Genomic DNA, 7,038 nt, shown 5'->3' with positions numbered 1-7,038 from the left:
TTTGACAATTTTAAGATGTCTTTGGTTGTATCATATGCAGCCATATATGACCCTCAAAACTTTGTACCATCTTAATTAAGCATGGATGATCTTCAATATTGCCATATTAACATTATTAGAAGTTTCAGTTGATAATTTTTTCAGTATTCAAACTAAAAAATTCCCTTTCAATGGCAAAGGTTGTGGAATCAGGAACAGGCATACATTATTTCGGGAATTTTTTTTTTTGAGGGGGTGGGGGAGTTGGAAGTTTTTAATCTGCTGGAAGTCTAAAATAATTCTTCTAGTTTTTATTAGTTTCAGCCCTTTTTAGGATAAGGAAATAGCTGTACTCATTTCCAGCAGGATTCTAATTAAAATATGACAGGATTTACAGAGGACTGCAATAACCAGGATTATTTCTGTCTGCAAATTTTAAAGAGAGTAATTTTGTACCAAAAGTAATAAGAATCTTATGAAGGTCTTTTCATGTCGAGATCTCAAAGATTAGAATGAAATTCAGCATCAGTCTCCATCTTACAGATGGGAGTTTTAGAACGTATTCACTGAAGATATGTAGTACAAGCCAAGACTCCATGTACTATGCACATCAAATCTTTACACAAGTTTTAAGGTTTTCCATTTTTCTGGTCAGACTGCACAATCTTATTTGCTTATACAGCCAAAGGTTAAACTGCAGCATCAGTAAAGTTCTACACTTGACACACTTGATTTTAAAAACTATCTGCTTCCTTGCTTATTCTGATGTAGTGCACTGATACCCATCCAAGGACTGAAAAATTCAAGGTGAAGAAAAAATGAATGCATACCTTCACAATGCTTAGCAGAGTCCACCTGCAAAACTAATTTTGTTTTTTCTATTGTGAATGCTTTCTTAACACCTCAAATCCCTGATGAAAACACTCCTCCTAGTATTTATCCTCAAAATATTTTAAATAAAGTTGTATATTCTAACAATCAGCTGTGACACCACTGAATTTTCCTACACATTCAGCAGTTTTTTGGAGAAAAGAAATTTAATTGAAACAGTTAAAAACAGCTTATTTTTGAAAAGGCACTCTAACCCTGAACTGAGGCACCAGGTGACTGCAGTGACCCTGCCAATCCAGAAAACAACTACTTCATAAAAGCAGCATGTGTGGCCTACAGTACAGCTACAAGGCACAGAAAGGTGAAACATATTCCCATTTTAATAACCCTTGGAGAAAGAACTACCAAACAGCAGTGACATTTATGCCTTCTAAAGTAAGGCCCTAGACATTTCATAGTTTGAGCCTGAAACCTGTGTCCTTGTGTCATGGAGGAACTGCTTCACTCTCATGGCACTGCTCCGGTGGGTTAGGCAGATGTTTTAGCCTTTATTGGAAGACTCATGCACAGATCACTGGTGATCATATCAGAGTTTATAGACAACTAAATAGCTCAGCATCCAGCACATCTTGTTGTCAGTATGTATTGTTTGCATGTTGCCTAAATGAGAAAAGTGTACATCCAGTGAAGAAGAATTGGATGTATCTGCTGGACCTGACTAGCCCTTTCCCAGAAGGTGCCAGGATATGAAGCTCTATTTTGGAATGTGGAGCCCAATCATGCCACCTCCTGGTTAGGAATGGCCACTCTGTTCTACACATTACACACGTGTCCAGGGCTTAGGAAAGGAACGTTCTACTCAGCTGTCCAGGTATTCTGTCTTCTCTTGGTACTAACCACAAATATTAACAAATCTCCAAAATGCTGACTTTTAAAATGCTTACTTAGAGGTATAGAGGAAGAGAGATGGACAGCTACAGCAGTTACACTCTGAATGTACACACCAAGGAGACTAAATATGACATAAATTTACTAAAAGAATTCCCAGGACAAGTGAAAAATATTCTCCTTCAAGGAAAACATTCACACTGCCAAAAAACTAGCGCTTTGTTGATGAGGCTCTGGGCATCCAGATAAACCTCAGCAAATACCTTTGACCTTCCCTTAAACAGTTGGTACTAAATTCTGCTATTTGCACTAAAGTGCACCTTTAGCAGCTCCACTGATTCAAACAGCACTATTTAAAGAGCAAAGCACCTTTTATCTTAAACCAGGGTATCAGAATCTAAACTTCAATTAGTGCATTCATATTGCTGCCTCTTTGCAAAACAATTTACTGTGTTTCAAAGTACATGTTTTCCAAGATCACAGATCAAATGGTCATAAGTGGCTTCAGATGTCTGAAAGAATTTTGTTATTTTTATTTTTTAAATCACATCTATCTTTTTTTTTTTCTCCTCTGAAGCAAGAATGCCTTTTAAGACTAAGACGCTGGGGTCAATACAAACATAACATTTGCTTTGTTATACTCATTCTAACATTTTATAACATTTTGTTTTCCATAAATCTGGTTACCACTTGGGATTCATCTGCATTACATTCTGCAAGGCAAAAGCATGTCCTATTGGCTATACCAGTAAATAGATCACATTTGTATTACAAGGACTGTCTGATAGCCCACTAATGGCAACAGAAAAATTCCCATTAACTTTAGTCAGCTTTGAACCAAGTCTGTAATGCCTAGCACATCATTACTTTATAAAAATCCTAAGTATCTTGTATTCATCTAGAGTTTGCACTTTCTATTGAAAGGCTCCAAATGATCAATACAAATCTAGTTTCTAATGAAACCAAGGTACGTAAAATACACACTCTGAATATTAGCAGGTTTCCTGAGTCAATCTACTGGGAATTTACAGTGCATTTCTTGAGACAGCAAAGCAAACAAAGACTAATACCAACTATTTTGTGAATACAGATTTCTTCTTCTCACCTGATGTAAACATCAGAAATAAAAGAAACAATAAGCAGAATAGTGACCACTCACAGATTAATATTATTGTATGAATTTACATTTACATTAATCTTATTTTGGTCGAAAGGCTTGTTGAGACAAGCGAACTCATAAATTTGCAAGCATATTTTCACAAGTAGTTTTCAATGAAAAAAATTATAAAAATTAAGAAGTATCAGAGGCCTGGTTTTAGCAGGTCATAGGTTTGGTCAACAGCCTTTCACATCTAGGGCTAAGGATATGAATGTCATATTTCAAATTTCCAAGACAAATAATATTCATATAACAACCTTATTATCCCAGGTTTTTAACAGAAACACACAACCGTGAACTAAAGTTGCATTCCTATATGAAAAGAAAATCAATCTCCAACAGTCCAAAGAAACCCCAACCTACATATGACAGTGTATTAGTTGAAATCCTGAATATAAGACAAAATAAACTGGCATTATGTCAACAGTTTTCTACTAGCTAGAACTACTGCTGCAGGCTTGTATGAGAGACCCTACTAATGCTCAGTGTAAAGGCTAACGTTTTGAATAATCATGTCCTGTCCTACAAGAAGCCTGTATGTGGATGATAGCTGAGCTATATGAGCCTCATTTACACAACCTGGAGGTTTAACAAACTCTGCTACGCCACATGGAATGATCTAGGGACTTAACTCAAGATTAAAGTTAAAGGCCTGATTCTCATTGCCTTCAGAATGCCAGCTGAAATTCTGAGGTCAATTGCACTGTCATTATAAGAGAGAGAAATTAGCTACCTCATTACCCTAGTAATGCTGATATTTCCATGGGGAGAGATGCTCTTACTTTGGCCAGCTCTTTCCAATAGGTCTTTTTCTTTTATGTTTATATTACAAAACACAGAGCCAGTAAGAAAACACTAAGCAAGATATTCCAAAGCTGCACACATATAAATAAAGACACACACACACACATATATACACAGACATATATATAATTTGCTTGACCCCAAAAAGTACACAGACAATTAGCTGACACTTTAGCCTATTAAATGGAATGCTGATATAACACTGGTTTTGAACTATCCAACTGGTTGTATATTTCTATGTCATCCACACCTTCACAGCTAAAGTGACACATTTTTATATTCATAACCACAGACATCTTACACAAAGCAATAAATATTTACAAACATGCAAATGTAACACATATAAGGAGCTGGTAGCTTCCATGGCAGGGAGCAGCACTAGAACAGAGAGGCTCTCCATTCTCTCTGGAGCTCTGGAGTGTGCTGCCAGTAAGCACAAGCTGGGTAAAAAAGGTACTGCTCAAGAACATGCTCTTCACTTTTGACATTTTTTTATCTAACCAAGCATTACTTGACCTCATACATTTATCAGGACATCTCCTGACTAAAAGCAGAACAATGTCACCTGAGAAAATAACTACTATTAACCAGTATACAGTAAAATAGTTTAAAGCTATACATGAAACAGGGACACTTTTCCAGCTCTTATAACAGCCTAGTACACAGAACAGTTCACTTGATACAGAAAAGCCCTTTCCAGTAGATGGAGATTAGCCTATTCTTCAGAGTTCAACTACCTATTACAATTGAAAGTTTTTTAATTTTCATTACTGAATGGATTATATTCTCAGAGTATGTACGTTCAATGCAGATTGCAAAAGTTTGAAAAAACTTAGGCTGAGGCAAATATCACCAGCTACTCACAAGTTCTTCTAGTAGATGACTTACTAATGACTTTTCAATTGCTAATAGTGCAACAGTCATGTAGGATCTACTTCTACACGAAACAGGTTATGACCCATGGGGAAATCAAGTATCTCCTGATTAAGGCACTAAATTGGCCATTTAGAGACTTAGGTTCATTGTCAGAATCCACAACAGATTCCCACAGTGGTTTTTAAAGAAATTGGATTTTGTCTCCACACCTTGTATTTAAACAGCACTTGTACCTTTTTCCTCCCCTCTCTTTATGTTGTTTGGTAAGTATGCAAATACTCTGCCAAAGGAAATGTCCCTTTTCTGGGGATTTCACCAGACCCAGGTAAGGACTAAAGTAAGTGATTCCTAGTCATCCCTTAATGGTGAGGGATAAATAGCTACTGACTCAAATATGCATCTGACACAGGTCAACCTGAAGGACACAGACCTACATACTGAAAACATAATATGTTGGTTTTAATATTGGTTAAGTACACCAAAACACATAAACAAAAAAAAAAACATGCAACAGAATCAAACAAACAAAAGAAATTACTGGGGGAAAATGGGCAGTCTTCTCTTTACAAGTAAATCCACTGTTGCAAATCAGAAGCATTTTTCTGGAATACTTATTGCTTGTGTGCCCTTCTGCGGTTTCTCACAGCAACACAACTGTTCTCAACCTCAGGTTTTAGCAGCCAACATGAAACAACACAGCACCTTCAAGTCAGAGTGAATGCTTGAGGCTCTGAGCTCCACAGCAAATCTACACTTATGCATTTGACACAAAATGTACTGGCAATCAAAAATGCTTAGGACGCCATAAAAAGAACACCTGGCTGGCATCGTTATGGATGAAGCTGATTGCACATTACATTCTAAAGAACAGAAATCCAGAGTCTGGAAACAATGCTTTATCATGAACATAACCTAAAAATTATTCACTACTACAGAGATCCTTGCAGGATCTCATTTTCTTCTGACACCCAAAAAAGAGAATTCTGCCCATTCTATAAATTTCCTTTGTATTTATACCCAGCAGCAACCAGTGCATTAATTGTAATTTTCTTAAGTAGTAACATTCTAACCATGGCTAAGTGTTTTAACAGTCATCATATGTTAGACGGTAAAACAAATCTCTAGAAAGCTTGACAGATGGTGTTTTGAAGGATAATGCCAGGTACCTGGTGTGAATCTGACATTAGCATTCCCTCAGACAACTCACCTTCATCTTTTAAAAAATCTAGTGAAATAATGCATAGTCCTGCTTATGCTAAGAAGGAATGAGCAAATTGTTCATTTACTCAATCCCACAACTGCTCAAAATGCAACTTCTGCACGAACTTGATGCCTAGAAAAACCAGTTTTATTTTCCTTTTTTTTTTACTTTTCTTTGCCTACTTTCGGTTTTGTCCCTCCTGCATTTTCCTCCTTTCCCATACACACACACTCTCAGTGGATACTTCCACCCTCTGGGAAAAGATCGAACTGCAAGACTCAAAAAATATATTCCTTTAAGAAACAAGGACTTGTTTATAGTATGATTATTAAAAAAAATCTGTAAAAAGCAGCATGGCTGCCTCTTTAGCAGCAAGGCAGCTATATCAAAAGAGTACTAAATGGATCTGTATTCATACTGAAATTCAGTATGAATTTCAAAGCTATCAAACAGAAGCACTCCAACAAAACCTGGACTCAACATCTTCATTCACAATCAATAGAACATACATTAAGGAAAGACAATATAAAAACTGTTGACAGAGGAAAAACAGCTACTGCTTAGCATGGTAAATTTGAATTAGTTATGATTTTCTTTAAGTCATAAAGAGAACTTGGGAAATTACTTGCCACCTCTGAATATGAGTTTATTTGAATGTGTGACTCTCAAGGGCCTGACATACATTTCTTTGCTTTAATCTTAGTTAAGAGCTTGATTTATCTTGATTTATGCATCATTCTTTACTAATTATTTTCAACATTAGGTTGCAAGTTTAACAGGGTTTTTTAAAAAGACTATTAAAAATCTAAGAATAAAAACATGTATAAGAGGAACTTAATGGATTATATTTTGGCAAAAGTTGAAACTCCGTACCACGAGGTCTTCACTCAACCACTATATTGAGCAGTTATTAAAAGAGAGACGAAATTATAAACTTTCTAAAGAACGTGCAGCTGAGGTCCAACTAAAACTCTCCTCCAACTAAAGCAAGGAAAGCAGTGTGAATTACTCTGAGTAACCAAATTTTATAACCAGTGTATTCTCATCTCCACACAAAACCAAGAGGAAGTCATCATGTCCTGGATGAAACTGTCATGAAATTGATAAGCCATATCCAATCAATGTCTGACATCAGGCAGCTGACTAAAACAGCGCCGCATTAACGGCATAACAGTATTACGATATAAACCTCATTACTTCGGCGTGGAAAACAGGATATAACGAGTGTAATGAAACGCCAGCATCTGTCTTTGTGTAAGTGAGCCCGGGAGCCAGGGGAGCGCTTCCCGCAGAGGCGACC

The sequence above is a fragment of the Geospiza fortis genome, unplaced genomic scaffold (assembly GCF_000277835.1).
Source record: "Geospiza fortis unplaced genomic scaffold, GeoFor_1.0 scaffold264, whole genome shotgun sequence".
Classification (NCBI taxonomy): Eukaryota; Metazoa; Chordata; class Aves; order Passeriformes; family Thraupidae; genus Geospiza; species Geospiza fortis.
This window is presented reverse-complemented; position numbering follows the sequence as displayed.